Consider the following 24876-nt stretch of genomic DNA (forward strand, 5'->3'; position numbering starts at 1 on the left):
TGAGCTATTCCTGAGCTATTTTAGGTAATGTTATTTAAAATACTTTGAGCCTGTGTTAATGCAGTCCTTTTTGCAATAAGATATGTGTAGTATTGAGGCACTCATGCCTCTGCACTCTTAAAACAATTCTGATTGATCTCATTATCTGTGGGCTTTACCCAATACTTTGAGCTTTATTTGTAGTGCAGTATTTCTGCAATAGGCTGTGGATTTTATGGAGGCACTTTTAAGGTCAAAATTGATTGCATTACATACAGGATTACAATTACTTTATATTGATTTGACAATAATTATTGTTGACTTCTATTTGAATTTTGTGAATAGTCCCGGTGTACATTATTCTTATAATTATTTAATTAATAATAATAATAAATTTTATTTCTATAGCGCCGACATATTCCGCAGCACTTTACATTTAATTACAATATATATATTCGGGCTGTATCATTCCCATATTGGTGCGAGGCACCTTGTATATACACTCACTGGCCACTTTATTAGGTACACCTGTCCAACTGTGTGTTAAGACTTAATTTCTAATCAGCCAATCACATGGCGGCAACTCAGTGCATTTAGGCATGTAGACATGGTCAAGACAATCTCCTGCAGTTCAAACCGAGCATCAGTATGGGGAAGAAAGGTGATTTGAGTGCCTTTGAACGTGGCATGATTGTTGGTGCCAGAAGGGCTGGTCTGAGTATTTCAGAAACTGCTGATCTACTGGGATTTTCACGCACAACCATCTCTAGGGTTTACAGAGAATGGTCCGAAAAAGAAAAAAAATCCAGTGAGCGGCAGTTCTGTGGCCGGAAATGCCTTGTTGATGCCAGAGGTCAGAGGAGAATGGGCATACTGGTTCGAGCTGATAGAAAGGCAACAGTGACTCAAATTGCCACCCGTTACAACCAAGGTAGGCAGAAGAGCATCTCTGAACGCACAGTGCGTCGAACTTTGAGGCAGATGGGCTACAGCAGCAGAAGACCACACTGGGTACCACTCCTCTCAGCTAAGAACAGGCATCTGATGGCTACTTTCAGCAGGATAATGCGCCATGTCATAAAGCTCGATTCATCTCAGATTGGTTTCTTGAACATGACAATGAGTTCACTGTACTCAAATGGCCTCCTCAGTCACCAGATCTCAATCCAATAGAGCATCTTTGGGATGTGGTGGAACGGGAGATTCGCATCAGGGATGTGCAGCCGACAAATCTGCGCCAACTGTGTGATGCCATCATGTCAATATGGTCCAAAATCTCTGAGGAATGCTTCCAGCACCTTGTTGAATCTCTGCCACGAAGAATTGAGGCAGTTCTGAAGGCAAAAGGGGGTCCAACCCGTTACTATCATGGTGTACCTAATAAAGTGGCCAGTGAGTGTATAAACTCTTTTAATTGATTCTGTGATTTTTTTGAATTAATAAAAATTTCAATTTTTTAAAAATAATCAATTAATATGTTGGTTCTTTTATGTATGCCTTGGACATGAAGTCTCTCTCTTGGTGTTCATTGGTTGATGTTTAGTTGGATAATTAGAACCACAATCAGCTTTTTGGACTTTGAATTTTGATGTATTTATAACATGGTAATTGCATCCTATCTATACTCTATCCTTGTACTGCACTATTGACTGTATTACTGTATATTGCTCTGTAAATAAATGCCTGTATATTTCTAGTGTGCCTTTCAGTGATTAAATATAAAATTAATCTTGGGCTGTTCTTTTATTGCGATACATGAATCCCCACGTCCGCTGATTATTATATGCTACCTCAGTTGGTTTCTTACCTGATATAAGCCTGCTGACAGACAGGGCTTATTTTAAACGAGGACCAGGTGGCAGCAGAACATACTGTTTTAGTGAGGAACTCTGGCAGTGACGGCCGGGAGGTTTATATATATATCCAAAGCCGGGACTGGTGATATATATCCCCCATCACTGGGAGCGCCTCAATAACTCGTTTCTATAAGAGAAGCCTTTCTGGTGACTATTTGCCTTTGGTGCAGTTCCCTGACTGACCAGGGCAAGTGGTGGCACCAGAGTGACGACCCCTGCTGGGTCCTTCTCTCCCCTCCCCCAAGGTGAGTGAAGTCTACACCCTCTTCCCCTGTGTGATCTGTCACAGTTGTTTTGAGCACTTTCAGGGGTATAGTTTTTAGAATGGTGTCACTTTTGGGTATTTTTGGTGCGCAGTTTGCAATGCTTAGTAGTGTTGAGCATTCAGATACTGCAGTATCGGGTATCGGCCGATATTCGCTGTATCGGAGTTCCGATACTGAGTTCCGATACTTTTAGAATATCGAATACCGGAATCGGAAGTTCCCATAATGCAATGAGCCAGTTTGATTTTATTCAGCCAATGAGGAATCCTAAGAAGTGTGGGCACATCCTGTTATGCATGTTAGGCATGTTAACTAATGGCATGGCTGTGATTGGCTGCGAGCAGACCACCCAGCTGCTCCTCCTCCAGACACACGCTGAACAGTGATCTATGGAAAGTGAAACTAGTGAGGGAGGAGGAAATGACAAGTTCTCATTGCAATGCCAGAACACCTCCCCCCCCGGACGTTTATCATAGAAGCAAGAGATGATATCTTGGAAACCGTGCAGACTAGCCACAGAAGGTAAATTCTGCAGCCCAGATATGCACTGAGATTATGTGAAAAGCCCAGACAACCCGTTTAACATAGTCAATATCATTGTAACTCCGAACATCTTAAAAAAAAAATAATTCCTGCTAATCCATTTGATTGGGCTAAACCTCTATGCCTTTAATGTCTCCTCCACCTCCCACAATACATTCTACATTATTCTTAGTTGTTTTCCTTCATGTAGAATTAACCTACAAGGAAAGTAAGGGTTTATTTTCGTTTTGATATTTGTGTCCCATTGACTTGCATTGGTTTCCGGTATCGGAATCGGCGATATCTGTTATTTTTGGGGTATCGGTCCGATCCAATCCGATCCGATATTTCCCGATATCATAAGGTATTGCTCAACACTAATGCTTAGTGATTGTCCCTCTTTTGCAATTTCATTCAGCAGAATTAGTTTGCAACTCATCTCCTTCCCCTCCCACAAAGTGCAAGAGAAAAAATACAAAACAATATATACTGCTCAAAGAAATAAAGGGAACACAAACAGCCTGTTGCAAATGGAATAGCGTTCCCTTTATTTTTTTGAGCAGTTTATATATATATATATATATATATATATATATATAGTATATATAATAGCTATGAACCCGTTCTACGCCCGGTGGCGAGCATTTTTATTGGTACCTGGTCTCCTATCCTGGTATGTGCTGCCCCCTCCTATCTTGGTATGCATGGTCCCCTCACCCCCCAATCCTGGTATGTATGGTCCCCTCACCCCCCAATCCTGGTATGTATGGTCCCCTCACTCCCCTATCCTGGTATGCATGGTCCCCCTCACCCCCCTATCCTGGTATGCATGGTCCCCTCACTCCCCTATCCTGGTATGCATGGTCCCCCTCACCCACCCTATCCTGGTATGCATGGTCCCCTCGCCCCCCAATCCTGGTATGCATGGTCCCCTTTCCCCCCTTTCCTGGTCTGCATGGTCATCTCACCCCCTTTCCTGGTATGCATGGTCCTCTCACCCCCACATCCTGGTATGCATGGTCCCCTCACCATCCTATCCTGGTATGCATGGTCCCCTCACTCCCCTATCCTGGTATGCATGGTCCTCTCAACCCACCACCCTGGTATGCATGGTCTCTGTACCCCCCATCCTGGTATGCATGGTCCCCTCACCCCCCTTTCCTGGTGTGCATGGTCCTCTCGCCCCCCTATGCTGGTATGCATGGTCCTCTCCCCCCCATCCTGGTATGCATGGTCCTCTCGCCCCCCTATCCTGGTATGCATGGTCCCCTCACCCCCCTATCCTGGTATGCATGGTCCCCTCACCCCCTTATCCTTGTATGCATGGTCCCCTCACCCCCCTCCTTGTATGCATGGTCCTCTCACCCCCCCAATCCTGGTATGCATGGTCCCCTCACCCCCCCATCCTGGAGTGCATGGTCCCCTCACCCCCGTATCCTGGTATGCATGGTCCCTTCACCCCCCTACCCTGGTATGCATGGTCCCCGAATCCTGGTATGCATGATCCCCGAACCCCCTATCCTGGAATGCATGGTCCCCTCACCCCCCAATCCTGGTATGCATGGTCCCCTCACCCCCCAATCCTGGTATGCACGGTCCTCTGGCCCCCCTCTCCTGTTATGTATGGTCCTCTCACCCCCCTATCCTGGTATGCATGGTACCCCTCATTTCCCAATACTGGTATGCATAGCCCCCTCATCCCCCAATCCAGGTATGCATGGTCCCCTCACCCCCCAATCCTGGTATGCATGGTCCCCTCACTACCCCTATCCTGGTATGTATGGTCCCCTCACTCCTTTTCCTGGTATGAATGGTCCCCTCACCCCCCAATCCTGGAATGCATGGTCCCCTCACCCCCTATCCTAGTATGCATGGTCCCCTCACCCCCCAAATCTTGGTATGCATGGTCTTCTCACCCCCCTTTCCTGGTATGCATGGTTCTCTCACCCCCCTTTCCTGGTATGCATGGTCCTCTCACCCCCCCTTTCCTGGTATGCATGGTCCTCTCACCACCCCTTTCCTGGTATGCATGGTTCCATCACCCCCCTTTCCTGGTATGCATGGTCTTCTCACCCCCCTTTTCTGGTATGCACGGTCCCCTCACCCCCTTTTCTGCTCTGCATGGTCCCCTCACCCCTATTAAACTGCACACATGCAAAAAAAATTATACTCACCTTTCTTCCCTGTGTTCCAGCGCTGTCACATTCTGCTGGAGGCCGGGGGAGGAGTGCGGCACCAGAGTACGCGCGTGCCCATACCGCACGGTCCAGCGCCATATTGCTGAAGACACACTGCAAATGTGTCTTCACTAAAATGGCGCCGGAGAGCGCTATGCGCATGCGCAATTCTCACGCGCACTCTGGCCCCATTCTCCGGCCAAAGAGAAGTGCTGTGGCAACGCTCTTTCCGGTCAGGTAAGTATGCAAGTATTGCACCGGAAATCACGGTATGCAGTGTGTATGGTACTGCCATCTCCGGCGGACCCGTAGAAGCGAGTAATTGCGAAACGGCCATTGTCCGGCACCTCCCTCCCCAAGCATTCCTCTAACGTCCTGCATGTCCACATATCTATTGATGGAATTCATGTGAAATAAAGACGCACAGTTTTTCCGCTATATTGGTGAGTGCTGCATATTTCTCCTTTTTTTGCTTCACATTGAAATATTCATGTTTTTTCATGCAAGCACCTCCGTTTTTTGACTGAAATATATACCGCAATACTTCAGATAAATAGCTCCTTCTGTTAATGTGGTGATATGTGTGCCCTAGTATGCCGTTCATCTGTTATACAGCTTAGGATAAAATGTCTCCAATGTCAGGGTTTATGTGTTCTCTCTCTAGTACAATGAACAATGTAGAGAAATATGTAGTGACATAGAGCTTGAAAGTCACAAAACAAAGTAAATATTTTTTTACACCTTAAACAACTGTTATCTAAAAGCTTGCCTCGCCTAAAGCTATAGCTCCTGACTTCCACCATACACATACTGTAAATGCTTAGCTTCACCAAACTTTGATGTGCTCTCTATGGGGAGTGCAAAATAAGGTGCTGAATAGAGTTGAGCGAAACGGGTCGAAAAATTTCAAAAGTCGCTGACTTTTGGCAAAGTCGGGTTTCATGAAACGAAACCCGACCCTAGGATGAGGTCGGCCACGAGGTCGGCGACTTACGCGCCAAAGTCGCGTTTCAAAAGTTTGTTTTGCGCTCTTTTTCAGCCAATCAGGATCCACGGACACTGTGGGCAACGTGATGACATAGACAGGGGTCACCACCATCTTTCAGAAGGGCATGCGAGTGATTGGCTTGCTTTGGTGGGCGTCACAGGGGTTATAAAAGGGCGTGCACGCCAACCGCCATCTTACTTCTGCCGATCTTAGCATAGGGAGAGGTTGCTGATTCTGTAGGGAGAGCGTTAGGCAGGGAAGAAGAAAAAAAAACTGCTTCTGCTGCTAGCGATTTTGCCTGTACAACACACCAGTCACTGTGTGTGCAGTGCAAGGGGAGGCTATATTGTGGTGGATCAGCGGTGTTGGTTATTAGGCTGCCTTCTAAGGCTTCCTGACAGCTGCATTGCTGTTTACCCACTGCTCTGCAAACTGCTTTTTTAAAAGCAATCCCAATTTTTTTTTTGTCCTGCTGAGGTACTGAGCGTGCATTTTTTCACACCATACAGCGTCAGTGGGCCTCACACAATCCAAAAGTGTCCAGTGTCCACTAGTGTCTGCAGAAATTCAAAATCTCCCTTATCCTGTAGTCACTTTTTTCACACCTGTGCCATCGAGCCTGTGACATAGCGCTCTGATATTCAGTGGGCCTCACACAATCCAAAAGTGTCCAGTGTCCACTAGTGTCTGCAGAAATTCAAAATCTCCCTTATCCTGTAGTCACTTTTTTCACACCTGTGCCATCGAGCCTGTGACATAGCGCTCTGATATTTAGTGGGCCTCACACAATCCAAAAGTGTCCAGTGTCCACTAGTGTCTGCAGAAATTCAAAATCTCCCTTATCCTGTAGTCACTTTTTTCACACCTGTGCCATCGAGCCTGTGACATAGCGCTCTGATATTCAGTGGGCCTCACACAATCCAAAAGTGTCCAGTGTCCACTAGTGTCTGCAGAAATTCAAAATCTCCCTTATCCTGTAGTCACTTTTTCACACCTGTGCCATCGAGCCTGTGACATAGCGCTCTGATATTCAGTGGGCCTCACACAATCCAAAAGTGTCCAGTGTCCACTAGTGTCTGCAGAAATTCAAAATCTCCCCTGTCCTATAGACACCTTGTACCTTGTTTTACATTACTATATAGTTTGTTGGATTTTGTCTACATTTCTAACAAAAATGAGGAAGGCTGGTGGAATTGGGCGGGGGTTGGAAGCTGGTAATGATGGTGTTGGTGGTGGATCTGATGGTAGTGGCAAAAGCAAAATAGGACCGAATGCAGGAGGTGTTGAGCCTGCGTCATCGTCTGGCTCCACAAGGCCTCGAATGCTTAGTTTTCTAGGAGTTGGCAAACCGCTTTTAAAGCCAGAGCTTCAGGAAAAAGTTTTGTCTTACATTGCTGACTCAGCCTCCAGCTCTATCGCCTCCTCTTCTGAAGTTGTAAAAAATAAAAGCACTGAGTCGTCATTGGAGGCTCATGTTCATGAACCACACCTTTCCTTGTGTCCTTCACCCCAACCAAGATTGAAGGATGACGCAGGCCATACTACTGATTACTCCATGGAGCTGTTTTCACATACCATGCCTGGATTATCAAGTGAAATGGTGAATTACCCAGGCCAAGATGAATCTGACATGGAGTGCACTGATGCACAGCCGCTGATAGATGATTCTGCTGGTACATTCACTCAGAGCACTACATTGTCCTTGCAGTGTACAGAGCCAGATTCTGACCCTGATGAGACTCAGGTGCCCCTTCCCGCACACTATACCACCATACACGGTGACAAAGAGGAAGGTGCACATGACATTGAAGAGGAGGTGATGGATGACCCAGTTGTTGACCCAGATTGGCATCCATTGGGGGAAGAGGGTGCTGCTTCCAATAGCTCAGATGAGGAGGAGCATCCACAGCAGACATCAACATCGCAACAGCTGTTATCTGGCAGGCCCGGAGCACTCCAAAGACAGGTTCCAAAAATCAAAAGAGTTGCTGGACAGCTTGTCCAGAGGGTCAAAACATCACAGCGTGCTAGGCCGCAAAATGTCTGCCAAAGTAGGAAGAGTGCAGTGTGGCACTTTTTTGAACAAAATCCTCATGATCAGGCCAAGGTTATCTGTAAGAAGTGCGCAAAGACCTTTAGCCGAGGGAAAAATCTGAAAAATTTGAATACCAGTTGCATGCTTAGACATTTAACCAGCATGCACTTGCAAGTGTGGACACAACACCAAACCTCAAGTGCCACATGTGCAACTGATCACAAAGAAGGTAGTCAACAACGCTACATTGTTTCCCCCACTGTAAGCCCACCGGTTAGCACAGCAGCAAATGTTGAGGTGTCGTTGCAAGGCCACAGCAGTCAGGGAATCCCACTGTTATATCAACGAAATACTGAATCTAGGCCATCAGAAAGAACACCAACTCCATCACCATCATCAACCCTCTCTCAGTCCGCCCTGTCCACCGCTACTTCCACCATATGCAGCTCTCAAGTCCAGCTCACCCTCCCAGACACTATGAGTAGGTCAAGAAAGTACTCAGTCTCTCATCCGCGTACACTGGGTTTGAACGCCCACATTGCCAAACTAATCTCGTTTGAGATGATGCCCTATCAGTTGGTGGAAAGTCTCCATTTCTTCTCTCGCAAAGCCATCCCAGCCCTCCACCATCATGTAAAAGACCGCATTGTCCATGCACTCAAGCAGTCAGTGAGTGGAAAGGTGCACCTCACAACTGATGCATGGTCCAGTCGGCATGGCCAGGGCCGTTACGTGTCCATCACTGCGCACTGGGTTAATGTGGTGGATGCAGGGTCCACAGGGGACAGCGGTGGTGGGACAGTGCTGCCTAGCCCACGGTATAGGAAACAGTTGGCTGTAGGCATTCGACCCTCCTCCTCCTCCTCCTCCAGAAGCGAGAGCTCGTCCACAGAGCGCAGTCGTACGAGCACTCCATCTGCAGCTGCCACTGTTGCACACGAGGTGTCCCCCTATCGAGCAGCTAGTGGAAAGCGTCAGCAGGCTGTGTTGCAGATGATGTGTTTGGGCGACAGACACACCGCCGAGGTGCTGGCCGAGTACTTGAAGCGACAAACTGAGTCATGGCTGGGCAGTGTACATCTTGAGGCAGGCAAGGTAGTTAGTGATAACGGCCGTAATTTTGTGGCAGCCATAGCCCTTTCAAAACTCAGCCACATACCTTGCTTGGCTCACACCTTGAACCTGGTGGTGCAGTGCTTCCTCAAAAATTATCCAGAGTTAACAGCCCTGCTCCAGAAGGTGCGAAGACTGTGCGCGCACATCCGCCGGTTGCCTGTACACTCCGTTCGTATGCAGAAGCTGCAGCGATTGCTCCACCTTCCCAACCACCGCCTCATTATCGACATTGCAACAAGGTGGAACTCCACCCTGCACATGGTGGAGCGGCTGTGCGAGCAGAGGCAGGCCATATTGCATTTGTGGGAGGATACACGGCCAGGCACTTTGAGAGCAGACATGGAGTTGACAGGTGTGCAGTGGTCGAAGCTGAAAGACCTCTGTAAAGTCCTTCAGTGTTTTGAGGAATGCACACGGCTGGTAAGCGCAGACGACGCCATCCTAAGCATGAGCATCCCACTTATGCGTCTGCTTATGCAAACTTTGACGCACCTTAAGGAGCAGGCGTCTGCAGCCAATGTTGATGAGGAGGAAGAGGAGGAGGGAATCCTTGATAACATTCAGCCATTGTCTGCTCAGGGACCTCTCCTGGATGAGGTGGAGGAAGAAGAGGAGGAGGAGGATGATGATGGGGATGATTACTTAGGGGAGGAGGATGCATCTCGTGGGGCAAGTGAAAATGTTGGCGTGGCAAGGTCTGGTACAGGGTTTGTGCGTGACTGGAGCGATGTGGATTTGCCAGAAAGTGCTCCTCCACCCAGCACTTGCAGTGCATCATTGACACCGGGAACATTGGCCCACATGTCAGATTATGCCTTGCAGATCCTAAAAAGGGACCCCCGCATTGCCAAAATGATGAACGATGACGACTACTGGTTGGCCAGCATCCTGGATCCACGCTATAAAGGCAAATTACAAAACATCATGCCACAGGAGAACCATGACCTAATATTGGCTAATAAACAAGCAACTCTGGTAAATCGGTTGCTTGAGGCATTCCCAGCACACAGCAGCGGTGATGGTTCTCACACGAGCCGTACGGGCCGGGGGCAGCTTGGCAGAGGTGTTCATGGTGCACACAGCAGAAGTGGCGTTGGAGACAGGGGTTTCATGACAATGTTGTGGACTGATTTTTCATGGACCGCTCACACAACTGGTAATACTGCATCGATGGAAAGTGACAGGAGACAGCAGTTGTCAACTATGGTTACAAACTACTTTTCCTCCCATATCGATGTTCTCCCACACAGGTCATTCCCCTTTGACTATTGGGCCGCTAAACTGGACACCTGGCCTGAATTGGCACAATATGCCTTACAGGAGCTCGCTTGCCCAGCTGCAAGTGTGCTATCGGAAAGAGTCTTCAGTACAGCTGGATCAATCCTGACAGAAAAAAGGACCCGTCTGTCAACCCAAAATGTGGATGATCTAACCTTCATTAAAATGAACCATGCATGGGTTTTCAAGGATTTTGTCCCACCTTCCCCTGATGACACATAGGGTGACAGAAAAATGGCTTGCTTTGGTCCACCTCTTCCTGGGACTTGACCTATTTCGCCTTTTGCATCAGCTGAATGTCCAACATCAACATATGCCACTTTCTAAAACTCCCTAACTGTGCTGCCTCCCCCCCCCCATGGCCGGGGTCACCACCCAGCGCACGACACCGTGCGAGTGCCGTTGCCGTGGACAGGTGGGTAGGCCGACTCTTGGGCGCGGGCACTGGCACAGGGTCCCTCATAGTGCAATCAAGTGTCTCTGACGGTGGTGGTGCACACCCGCTGTCAGACACACCGCCGTACTATGAGGGGCCCAGTGCCAGTACCGACGTCCACGAGTGGGCCCCCCTTGCTTGGGCAGGGCCCCAGCATTTGCAATCTTTACCTCTCCCTGCTCATCCGCTGTGTAGTCTGGGCCGTCAAATCCATACTGTGCCTGACACCGTCTGAGCCTGCCTCCTGATGTATAGACATATATTTTGAATGTGTACGCTATCCATACATGTTATCCGGGGATACGGTACCCTTTCTCACCTTTGTGCAATCACTTGCAAGCCATACCGGGCCTAACACCGTCTGAGCCTGCCTCCTGATGTATAGACATATATTTTGAATGTGTACGCTATCCATACATGTTATCCGGGGATACGGTACCCTTTCTCACCTTTGTGCAATCACGTGCAAGCCATACTGGGCCTAACACCGTCTGAGCATGCCTCCTGATGTATAGACATATATTTTGAATGTGTACGCTATCCATACATGTTATCCGGGGATACGGTACCCTTTCTCACCTTTGTGCAATCACGTGCAAGCCATACTGGGCCTAACACCGTCTGAGCCTGCCTCCTGATGTATAGACATATATTTTGAATGTGTATGCTATCCATACATGTTATCCTGGGATACGGTACCCTTTCTCACCTTTGTGCAATCACGTGCAAGCCATACTGGGCCTAACACCATCTGAGCCTGCCTCCTGATGTATAGACATATATTTTGAATGTATACGCTATCCATACATGTTATCCTGGGATACGGTACCCTTTCTCACCTTTGTGCAATCACGTGCAAGCCATACTGGGCCTAACACCGTCTGAGCCTGCCTCCTGATGTATAGACATATATTTTGAATGTGTACGCTATACATACATGTTATCCGGGGATACGGTACCCTTTCTCACCTTTGTGCAATCACGTGCAAGCCATACTGGGCCTAACACCATCTGAGCCTGCCTCCTGATGTATAGACATATATTTTGAATGTGTACGCTATCCATACATGTTATCCTGGGATACGGTACCCTTTCTCACCTTTGTGCAATCACATGCAAGCCATACTGGGCCTAACACCGTCTGAGCCTGCCTCCTGATGTATAGACATATATTTTGAATGTGTACGCTATCCATACATGTTATCCTGGGATACGGTACCCTTCCTCACCTTTGTGCAATCACGTGTAATCCATACTGGGCGTGAGAACGGCTGGCGAGCTGTTAAGCAAGCTACAGCACCTGTGGTTTGCACACGTAAGTTTTTCATTTTTTCAGGAATGACGGTTAGGCCTAATTCCGGAACTGCGGTTGACCTGCACTTACTGGGAAATCATCGTTCGCGGGTAATAATTGTAATCAGTGATCCCCATCACTAACGTTGTTCAGCGGGTTATCTGCACCTGTAAGTGACAAACGCTGGCCTTTTCAGTGTAGCGCACATGCAGCCACAGACATGTAAGGGCATGACACACCAGTTATTGGCCAATCTCATGTGCCAGAGCCTCACGTGTCCCTCTAGTAAGCCGGACTCGGACCGCGGGGCATGACGGAGTCTCGTTCGTTAACGGAATTAAGCTTGCAATGTGTGCATCTGTTCTGTAGCTGGCATGGTTGAGGTTTCCCAGGTGGAGTCGAATTTTACCGTAGGCTCCACTCCTGGTGGTGCCCTTCTGGACATTCCTTTAAGGTTCAGCTTTGAAACCATACTGCCCACGTAAAACAAACACTTTGCCTTCATGAACGCTGTTTGGAGGGTCATGACTCGTGGGAATAACGCCGCCCAATCAGTTAACCTGCTAGAGATCCTTCGTTGCTCCCAAGCATGACATCACACTCCCTAGGAGGAAGGTAATGCCACTGTGGCGACCGTACTCCTGGGGGCGACACAAGTGCACTGATGCCCAGCCACTGCTCGATGAATCTGCTGGTACATTGACCCAGACCACTACATTCCCCTCGCACGCTACACGGCCTGAATCTGACCCTGATGAAACTCAGGTTACCCTTCCCATATACAGTTCCATCTTACACGGTGACAAAGAGGAAGCTGCAGATGAAAGTGCAGGTTCGGCCCACCCGCCATCAGACACACCACCGTACTATCAGGGGCCCTGTGCCAGTGCCGTCGCCAATGAGTGGGCCCCCCCTGCTTGCTCAGGATCACAGCACTTGCAAGGTTGAAATACTGTGCAGTGAGATGGAAGATGGGGACGACGAGGAGTCCAGACTAGTACAGGGATTCCCTAGCGAGGAGACTTATTTGATTGTTTTCAATGTTGGGACAGCAATTTTTGGGGAGCACTATACTCTGGAGAATGATAGATGGGGCCCACCATACACTGGAACATTCCAAAGGTGGACATCAGACACTGGAGCAGCATTTACAGGGCCCATTATACACTAGAGCATTAGAAATGGGGCCCATTATGTTTGGAGCATTATTTGGGCCCATAAGACAGTGGAGCTTCATCCATGGGGACCAACATATACTGTAGCATTATGTGGAGCTCATCATATACTGTTTCAAACATTATATGGGACCAATGATTCTGTATGGAGAAATAGATGGGCCTCGTCATGAGATGTAAAAAGTGAAGTATTTTTCATTGTACTATACCGCTATTTCTCTGCCGTATCGGAGCATGATGAGTTGTGGTATATGTTAAAGGGGTGCTCTTTCGCCCAGGGCACATGAAAACCTGGAGCCAGCCATACCCCCCCACAGCTTTAGCCAAATAACCCCCATTTTTCAGTGCGTAACTTGTATTATGAAGTTAATTAATGTTGACAAGCTTAAGTAAGAAGAATTGATGCTTTTGGCATTCAAATGGGCACTGTAGGTGTGTTTCCTGTCCTCCTCTCACTGCCGACTTTTATTTCCCATTGACTTACATTGGGTTTCGTGTTTCGGGACGACCCTGACTTTTCCCTATAATCGTCCGATCTTGCTCGACCCGACTTTTGGAAAAGTCGGGTTTCACGAAACGAAACTCGACCCTAAAAAACCAAAAGTCGCTCAACTCTAGTGCTGAAGACTAATCTGGCAGATACTTATCTGAATTCATAAGAAAATGGATTGAATTTTTAATTTCAAGTTAATTCAAATTCGAACCACCTGATCCTTATCAGGAGACCCTATAATTACATATTAGATGGTCAGTTGAGCTTGTCAAGTTTTATCTAATATATATGTGGGGCATTAAGGTTCTGTTAAAAATTAAGGAACACATGATATAATGCTGAACCTGTTGCACGGTAGACACATACAGTATGTCCAATGGACACATTTGACTGCCATCCATTTGGTTCTGTTGTGGTTCCTCTCACCTCAATGGAAATAATAGTTCCCCTTGCTGGCTTAGTCTTCCTATAAAATATGCCTGATTCTCTAGTGATGTGTAACAGCTACAAAGATTGTTTCCAAAAACACAATACTCAAACACATTACAAATTTGTAGTGACTTTTAAAGTAAGAACTTCATTTTAAATTGGTATTTACATACTAAGAGGCTAATAATCTGCAAATTAATTATGATTTCTATTCATAGATTAAACAAGAAGTCCAGTGATATTGAAGAGCCCTTATGTTTGCTTACTTGTTATATCATTTTTTTTCTTCCAGAGCCGTGAGAGGCGCACTGAAAGCTTATGCTATGAGAAAGGAACGAGATGCTGCTACACAAAGCTAAAGAATTTTATTTATAGCAGTGATAACACTTTGGAGTCAATTTTAGTTCTAAGGAGTATTTCATCTCACAGCATAGATCCAAATATCGTATAGTGATAAATAAGGACAAATGTCATGAAAATGAAGAAAATTTGACTCTTGAAGATATCCGTGTCTAATATAGACAGATCATTATTCTTCTACAAACAGCAGGTTCAAGCTGTGATCATCATGAGAGTACCAAATTCTTTTCACTGCAATCATGAATTTTCTGGAACATTTCTGAAAATGTTGCATTACACCATTATTTTTCAATTGCATTTGTTTACATGCATGCATTACTCTATCTATGTTCACAATCTATTTATGTATCTACATACCAAAAAGTGCAGCAACAAGACACTTGCATGCAAACCCGGAATATATACAAATAGGTCCAGAAATATTTGGACAGTGACACAAGTTTTGGCATTTTACAATTACATACCATATTTTGAGGACTATAAGACACGCCCAAAATTTTGAGGAGGAAAATAGGAAAACATTTTTTGAATAAAACGGTGGTGCTTCTTAAAGTTCACTTTCATGGTAGCTTACCGGGGGATCGGCTGAGGTGGAGTTGGGTCACAGGAGGCAAGGTCACTGCTGCAATAATCTGTTTGCAGCAGTAGGAGTGAGGCGATGCTGTGGGCCCCGGACTGGGAGGAGGTGGTGTTTGGTGGTGCAAGGCTGTGGCGTGCTCCAAGCTTTCACAAAATTTTGGGAGTACCTGCACTTCCCATCCTTTCCAGTAAAATGGCCTCCAAAGATTGGGATCTCAGGAGCCAAGATCTCAATCTGCACATGTGCCACCTCTGGTGGCCATTTTCCTTAAATCCACTGCAGTGAAAAGGAAGGGAAGTGCTCCACTCTTGCTGCTGCCACCAGCTCTCTACCAAAGCAACCCTGCCTCCTGGGACCCCCTTCCACCGCAGCTGTCCTCGGTAAGCTATTCTCAGATTAAAAGACACACCCCCATTTCCCCAAAAAATGTTTTGGAAAAATTGTGTCTTATAATCCAAAAAATACACTAGTCAATATGGGTTTAAAGTGCAGACTCTCAGAATTATTTTGTGAGTGTTCACATCTTAATTAGAGTAAGGGTTTAGAAATTACAACTCTTTAATATGTAGCTGCCTCTTTTTAAAGGGACCAAAAGTAATTGGACAATTATCTCAAGAGCTTTTTAATAGGCTACATGGGCTATTCCCTAGTTAATCCATCCGCAATTAAGCAGGTAAAAGGTTTCTGTAAATCTTCTGTAAAACATGATGGAGGAAGAGTGATGACACTGGCATGCATGGCTTAGATTGCCACTAGTGTTTATTGATGATGTGACTGAAGACAGAAGCAGCCGTATGAATTTTGAAGTGTACAGGTCTATACTTTCTGTTCAGATTCAACCAAATGCAGCAAGGTTGATTGGACAGCGCTTCACAGTAAAGATGGACAGTGACCCAAAACATAATGTGAAAGCAACCCAGACTTTTTTTTAAGGTAAAGAAGTGTAATATTCTGCAATGGCTGAGTAAATTACCAGATATCAACCACATCAAGCATACATTAAAACAGGCTTAAGAAAAAACTTAAGGCAGAAAGACCCACAAGCAACAACTGAAGTCAGTTGCAGTAAAGGCCTAGAAAAGCATCAAAAAGGAGGAAATCTAGCATTTGGTGATGACCACAAATTTCAGTAAATACAACTCAAGATCGATTCTACACAAATCTTTCCACTCATTTGTACTGTAGTTGGTATGCTAACATTTTTATCATGATAACACTTGTAGGTTAAATCATACATATGTAAAGAGAACCTGTTAAGAGAATTGCAGCCAGGTTTATTTTTTATTTGTTCCAGCCTTTCAGAGACAATATAGGTAGAACATCCAGTTGGGGACTATAACCAGGTTCGATGCACCCCCTCAGCCAACTTCTCCCAGCACCGCAATAGTTGATTGACAGGTTACTGTCTATGGGAAAGACTTGTCAATCAACTGAAGCTGTTCTAGGAGAAGCCATGCTATACCTATGACCTGGTTTTAATTTTATACATTGATCACTACTCTAGACAAACACAAAATTCATACATCTATAGTAAACAATCAGTTGCACTGTTTATGTCTTTTTCAACCACTCTTTAGCTGCTTGACTAATGCGCACTGAGTCATTGTTGTGTTGGATAACTTAACATGTTTCCTGTAAAATGTTTTGATACACCTTTGAATTTTTTATTCCTTCAATTATCACAAGACATTCAAACCCTGAAGCAGCAAAAACTAATAAAGCTGCAAAGTACTTTATTTAGGCAAATAACGTTTTCTGCTTGAAACCATTACTCTAAAGTAGACCACTATGTGTCTCAATTTCTGTCTAACTGTCTCAATTTCTGCCTAACTTCTCCTTGCTTTTTCACCACCTGTAGTTTTTTTCTCTAGTTTACGTAAGGTAACAGAAATGCTTTTAAAAAAATCATCTCACAATTAGAGATAATTATTATTTATTATTATAGTGCCATTTATTCCATGGCACTTTACATGTGAGGAGGGGTATACATAGCAAAAAAACAAGAACAGTAATCTTAAACAACATAGGTCACGACTGGTACAGGAGGAGAGAGGACCCTGCCGCGAGGACTCACAATCTATAAGCGATGGATGAGTATACAATAGGTGAGGGATGACCAAATCCATTTGATGCAAAGTGAATTTGCCTTGAATGTTGACAAAAATTCAGATTTGCCAGAACCGAACCCACATTTTTTGTGATTTAGTATTCTTGAAACCTGCAATTGGTGTCCAGGTAGCTGCCATTTTGTTGGATTCTAAAAGGTCAGACAGAGGTTAGAAATAAATATATATTTATTGCTTACCTCTCCCTAGCCCTCAACTGTTGCTCCTTTCTGTCCAGTCTTCTCTTTGGGCAACTTGAAACTCCCTCTGCTTCAGTGTTCTCCGGCATCTTTCGGTGCTGACTGGGCCCTACGACATCATGACATGTCATAGAAAAGAAGACTAGAGGGACTGACAGGATGTTTGAAGAGATTGAAAAGAACATAATGTAATGGGTTTATTAATTTTCACGTTTAATATGTGAGACTTCAGAACATGATAGAGCACATTTGATTTGCAATGAATAAATTGCATTTCCCAGCCAAATTTGAGTCAGTCTGTTGAATTTGAATTTTGGGTTAAAGGTTATGTTGCGCTGCTGGTGAAGACTCAAGAAAGATATCCAAAATATCCAAGGTGCTGCAATAGAAATGTGGTTTATTCTCAATGCGTTTCTAAGTCTGTCGGATTTCTTCATTGGGAGAACCACAAAAAGTCATTTGAATTTGAGTTTTGGTAGATTTGCTGAACATAAGATATGGTATGATCCTTTTAATGTGTATAATACATGCAACTATATTAATATTCTTAAGAAAACATGTAGCATATTCATAAATATTTACTTGTTTTTTCATTTCTTAAGGCCCCGTCACACACAGCGAGATTGCTAGTGAGATCGCTGATTTTGTGATGCAACAGCGATCTCGCCAGTGATCTCGCTGAGTGTGACATGCATCAGCGACTGGCCCCCCCACCGGGTATCGCTGATCGTGCAGAGTGTTCTGGGCCATTTTTTGATCGTTGGTCTCCCGCTGGCCAGCGCACATTGCTGTGTGTGGCAGTGGGAGACCAACGATCAGCGAGCTCCCAGTGCTGTAAGCAGACTCTGGGAGCTGGTATCCAAGGTTAAATATCGGGTACCTAAGCGCGTGCATGTCGCTTAGTTATCCGCTGTGTACCTTGGATACCTGCGTGCTCACGCTGGGAGCTGGTATCCAAGGTAAATATCGGGTACCTAAGCACGTGCGCGTCGCTTAGTTACCTGCTGTGTACCTTGGATACCTGCGTGCTTGTGCTGGGAGCTGGTATCCAAGGTACACAGCGGGTAACTAAGTGACGCGTGCGCTTAGTTACCCGATATTTACCTTGGATACCAGCGTCCTCACTGGTCCTGATCGCTGGTGAGTCTGCCTGTTTAAGAGCTCACCAGCGATCATGTAGCGAGGCACCAGCGATCCTGACAAGGTCGTATCGTTGTGGGGATCGCTAATGCATAGTTTAGTGTGATGGCACCCTTAATGTATATGTTTCTCTAGAAATTGTCAACAACTGCAGGAGCCTCTTTACCTGCAATTTCAACACATATACTCCTTGAAAAGAAAGGGTTAGATATAAGTAGAATAAAACATGAGATAAGCAAATAGGATAAATGGTGAACTTGCTTTGCATATCTTGACTTTATCGCTACATCTGTTGGGATGTTTGCTTACATTTAACTTCTCTTTGTTTTTATTATTGTCTGTGAACCATGAAAATGCAGGCAGACAGGTGAGATGTTTGTATCTATTATACCCAAAGTGGTTGGTAAAAAAGCTGCATACCATTAGATTTAACAAATGATTATAATTCATGGGCTTTATCACAGGATGGAAAGTCTTTTATATCTACACAGCTACAGTTGTGGCCAAAAGTATTGACACCCCTGCAATTTTGTCAGATAATACTCAGTTTCTTCCTGAAAATGATTGCAATCACAAATTCTTTGCTATTATTATCTTCATTTAATTTGTCTTAAATGAAAAAAAAACAAAAGAGAATGAAGCAAAAAGCAAAACATTGATCATTTCACACAAAACTCCAAAAATGGGCCAGACAAAAGTATTGGCACCCTCAGCCTAATACTTGGCTGCACAACCTTTAGCCAAAATAACTGCGACCAACCGCTTCCGGTAACCATCAATGAGTTTCTTACAATGTTCTGCTGGAATTTTAGACCATTCTTCTTTGGCAAACTGCTCCAGGTCCCTGATATTTGAAGGGTGCCTTCTCCAAACTGCCATTTTTAGATCTCTCCACAGGTGTTCTATGGGATTCAGGTCTGGACTCATTGCTGGCCACCTTAGAAGTCTCCAGTGCTTTCTCTCAAACCATTTTCTAGTGCTTTTTGAAGTGTGTTTTGGGTCATTGTCCTGCTGGAAGACCCATGACCTCTGAGGGAGACCCAACTTTCTCACACTGGGCCCTACATTATGCTGCAAAATTTGTTGGTAGTCTTCAGACTTCATAATGCCATGCACATGGTCAAGCAGTCCAGTGCCAGAGGCAGCAAAGCAACCCCAAAACATCAGGGAACCTCCGCCATGTTTGACTGTAGGGACCGTGTTTTTTTCTTTGCATGCCTCTTTTTTCTCCTGTAAACTCTATGTTGATGCCTTTGCCCAAAAAGCTCTACTTTTGTCTCATCTGACCAGAGAACATTCTTCCAAAACGTTTTAGGCTTTTTCAGGTAAGTTTTGGCAAACTCCAGCCTGGCTTTTTTATGTCTCGGGGTAAGAAGTGGGGTCTTCCTAGGTCTCCTACCTTACAGTCCCTTTTAATTCAGATGCTGACGGATAGCACGGGTTGACACTGTTGTACCCTTGGGCTGCAGGGCAGCTTGAACTTGGTTTGGATGTTAGTCTAGGTTCTTTATCCAACATCCGCACAATCTTACGTTGAAATCTCTTGTCAATTTTTCTTTTCCGTCCAAATCTAGGGAGGTTAGTCACAGTGCCATGGGCTTTAAACTTCTTGATGACACTGCGCACAGTAGACACGGGAACATTCAGGTCTTTGGAGATGGACTTGTAGCCTTGAGATTGCTCATGCTTCCTCACAATTTGGTTTCTCAAGTCCTCAGACAGTTCTTTGGTGATTTAGTTATTGTCAACACCTGTTACGTGCCACAGGTAAGTTACAGGTGCTGTTAATTACACAAATTAGAGAAGCATCACATGATTTTTCGAACAGTGCCAATACTTTTGTCCACCCTCTTTATGTTTGGTGTGGAATTATATCCAATTTGGCTTTAGGACAATTCTTTTTGTGTTTTTTCATTTAAGACAAATTAAATGAAGATAATAATAACAAAGAATTTGTGATTGCAATCATTTTCAGGAAGAAACTGAGTATTATCTGACAAAATTGCAGGGGTGTCAATACTTTTGGCCACAACTGTACCTATCAAAATATTGCTATCTCCGGATTTAGTCATTAAAGTCTTACGTAAACATCTTTGAGCATTCTTGGCTTGTTCACACATTGCATTTTGCTAAGTTTTTTCCCATATTATTTGCCATGAAAAAAACATGGCCTTTTACTGTACAAGCAAAGTGAATGATATTTCTGAAATCTCATGTACATGATACATATTTTTTCCTTGCAGATTTAAAGCTGTTTCAAATATGCAGCATGTCAATTCTTTCAGCATTTCCATACCCTTTTCACAAATTCTAATGGGAAAAATGCATCCAAATGGCATAAAAACGCGCACAAAAATGCGGCAAAAATCTGCAAATCAGGTGCATTTTATGTAGTCTTTTTCCTGTCAAGAAACACTTTTTTGTTGCAGGAAAGTCTGCTGCAAATATTTACCCTAACAGTAATCAGTACTTGCATTGACATCACTGACGTTTTTGTGTTGTTTGATGCAGTATTCATTGGTAAAATTTAGGACCAGTGCTTTCCTGATGTTGGCTGGTGTTCTGCAAGGTACTTTCTGTTGGAACTCTCTCCATATGGAGTACTGTCATAATATACAAAGATCCACACCATAGCAATATCTAACTATCAATGTCATAAGTTAAAAACATGATTCCAAACACTGTGTCTAAATAATAAAGCAATACAGCACCACCATCATCCTTCTATACAAATAATATACTGTACAATGCCAATGTTGCAGTGCCACCCAATGTCTAAGCTAGTGTGCATTGGTTGTACATCCCTATGGCCTGCCCTACTCTGCTCACTAAAATTCTACAGCTGTAGAAAAGTTTCACTTAACAAATAACATACTATCCTGGCAACGAAGGTTACCTCACTTAAAATGATTAAGATAAAGTAATATTGCACAAGCCATTGACAGATGTCAAGCTAGGAGTCAAAATATACTTTTTTGGCCCTATGGTATGTATCCTAGAACTGTGTTATCTGCATAAAGGTAAACAGCAACATATGTATCAATTAGTCAGTAACTACACATAGGACTCTTGCAATGGTTGTTTAGATATACACACGTGGTCAAAATTGTTGGTACCCCTCGTTTAATGACATAAAAATCCACAATGGTCACAGAAATAATTTGACTCTGATAAAAGTAATAATAAATCAAAAATCTATGAAAATGAACAAATGAAAGTCAGACATTGCTTTTCAACCCATGCTTCCACGGAATTTAAAAAAAAATAAAACTCATGAAATAGGCCTGGACAGAAATGATGGTACCCCTGAAAATAGTGTGACAAAAGGGACATGCTAAATCAAGATGTGTCCAATAATTAGCATCACAGGTGTCTACAATCTTAGAATCAGTGAGTGGGCCTGTACTGGAGGACCCATGATCTTCAACTCAAACCAGGTTTTCTTACACTGGGCAGGACATTTTGCTCTAAAGTCTATTGATAATTCTCTGATTTCATGATTCCTATGATACAATCAAGGCCTCCAGTACAAGATGCAGAAAAGCAACCCCACAGCATTATGGATCCTCCACCATGCTTAACTGTTGGTAGGGTGCTCTTTTCCTTATAAGCTTCATTGCACCATCTGTAAACAAACTGTTGCCATAAAGCTCTGCTTGATTTAATGTGCAGTGTATGGTACTTAATGAAACCATGACCTAAGACTGTTCCAGGTTGCCCCCCAGGTCTTTAAATGCTTGACCTGGTGTTCTTAACACCATTCACACCAACCGTAAAAGACATCTGTTGTTAATTTTCATGTTTCTCCCATGTCCAGGGAGGTTTTTGATGGTACAATGCTTGACAAACTTCTTAATAACAACACCACTGTTGAAATTGGGATATCAAGGTTTTTGGGGATGGACTTATACCCTTTGTAAGTCTTGTGTGTGCTAATAATAGCAGTCCTGATGTCTTCAGAGAGCTCCTTCATCTTCATCATTGTGACAAAAGAATAGGGCCTACTATATGTTTTTTTTAAATACTGAAGTCATCATTCATTGGCTAATTCATGTCACATGGGCACCAACAATTAATCACAGTTGATTCTCATTTGTGATTTACCACAGGTGAGTCAAAATGTGTTTCCACACTAATTTAATGTAAAGGGTGCCAATACCAGTGTCACAGCAAGCTTTCTGTTTTTCTATTTTTCCCTCTATTTTTTTGCTTAAATTATAGTTTATCATTTGCTCTTTATTATGTAACACAAGTGCTTTATACAAGAGATATCAAGAGATATTCCACATTATGTACTTAAACTTCATGGGAGCCAATAACGATTAGCAGGACCGTAACAGCGACAGGAGATATGTTCCAATTGCTTGTGTTAACCCCATATATGCCAATGTCAATTGTTGACAGCATCATTTAAGGCATACAGTTCTGTGGGCACTGTGCTTTGGGCTTTATATGAGACCATGTTTTACCGATATATTGCAATAGAGTTATATTGCAGCATATAGAGCAAGTGTTTAGAAGATCCTAGGTTCAAGTCGCCTAAGGGAACTAAAAAAAAGCAAAAACTAGTTTTTAAAAATATAAAAAAAACATATCTTTTATCCCAACCCTTTTTCCGCTATTAAAAATAATGATGGCAAAAAATGAATAAATTGGCATTCAGTACGACTGCGTCAATACAAGTCCATACAATTATGAAAAAGTAAAATAATTTTACCAAAATAGTAAATTGCATAAAAAAGCTAGAATTGCTGTTTTCAGTCAACACAACTCCCACAAAAAATGCAATAAGTGATCGAAATATTGTATCTACTTCAAAATGGTATCAATAAAATAGTTATATCACCATACAAAAAAACAAGCCCTCACCCAGCTCCATCAAAGGACACATACCAAATTTTGATTAATACCTTTCTTTGTGCTAAAATCAAAAAATACATTTGTATTGTTGCAATTGTACTAGCATGAAGAATTATGATAGTAGGTAATTTTTACTATGCGATGAACACTGTAAAAACAAAACCCCCGCAAAATATTTATTTTTAAATTTCACTACACTTTTTTCACAATTTCACTGCATATTTTTTGACAATTGCGGGTTTTCATCATTTCATCACACTTAAAAGGGTTATATGGTCGCAATTTATAAGTCTTCTGTCACTCTGGGTGACTGCAGACTTATGAATCCCCCCAGCACATGAACTGTGAGCTGGGATCGAAGGGTATGTAGGCATTATATATACTCTCAGCCAGAACATGTCTTGTGGGCACAGTCACACCTACTGGATGGCCACATCACTAGTTGGGTCATGGCCTCACTTAATCCAAGTGTATAGAGCAAGGCCACACCCACTAAATGGGTTTTGGCCAGGAGTATGTATAACTCATACATACCCTCCAGTCCCAAGTCAGAAACCGGTGAATACTTGCGTGCGCTGGGGGATTAATAAGCCTGCAGAGTGACTGCAGACTTATTGATTTTGTCCGGACAACCCCTTTAAGCAGCATAAAATATCCTCATAAAGGAAAGAGACTAGGCAGCAAATCAGGGAGAAGTAGTCAAATCACTGGGCCCAGATGGCATATATACACCCCTGAGTTCTGCAAAAATTAAGTAACATGATAGACAGACCATTCTTTCTAATATTCAAGGATACACTAATATTAGGGTTTATGCCACAGAACTGGAATATAAGAAATGTGGTGCCAATATTCAAAAAAGGACACAATCTGAGCCTGGAAATAACATGCCTGTAGGTTTAATCTTTACTGTAGGTAAAATCCCGGAGGGTTTTCTAAAACATTCTATCATGGAGTATCTCATTAAAAATAACCTCATAGCCCAATATCAACATTGGTTTATGAGGGATTAGTCTTATCATACTAATCTGATCAGCTCCCATGAGTAGGCAGTGCCAGACGTGACCATGGTAACATGATGGATGTTGTTTATCTGGAGTTTTCAAAGGTTTGATATGGCGCCACACAAAAGGTTTATACATAAAATGAGAGTAATGGGACTAGTGAAAAATAAGTATATTTGGATTACCAACTGGCTCAGTGATAGGAAACATAGGATGGTTATTAATGGAACAAAAACGGATTGGGTCACAATTAACAGTGGGGTACCACAAAGGTCAGTAATGGGCCCAATATCAACATTGGTTTATGAGGGATTAGTCTCATCATACTAATCTGATCAGCTCCCATGAGTAGGCAGTGCCAGACGTGACCATGGTAACATGATGGATGTTGTTTATCTGGATTTTTCAAAGGTTCGATATGGCACCACACAAAAGGTTTATACATAAAATGAGAGTAATGGGACTAGTGAAAAATATGTATATTTGGATTACCAACTGGCTCAGTGATAGGAAACATAGGATGGTTATTAATGGAACAAAAACGGATTGGGTCACAATTAACAGTGGGGTACCACAAAGGTCA

This window comes from Dendrobates tinctorius, unplaced genomic scaffold (genome assembly GCF_039654945.1).
Source record: "Dendrobates tinctorius isolate UK_male_01 unplaced genomic scaffold, ASM3965494v1 ptg000115l, whole genome shotgun sequence".
Lineage (NCBI taxonomy): Eukaryota > Metazoa > Chordata > Amphibia > Anura > Dendrobatidae > Dendrobates > Dendrobates tinctorius.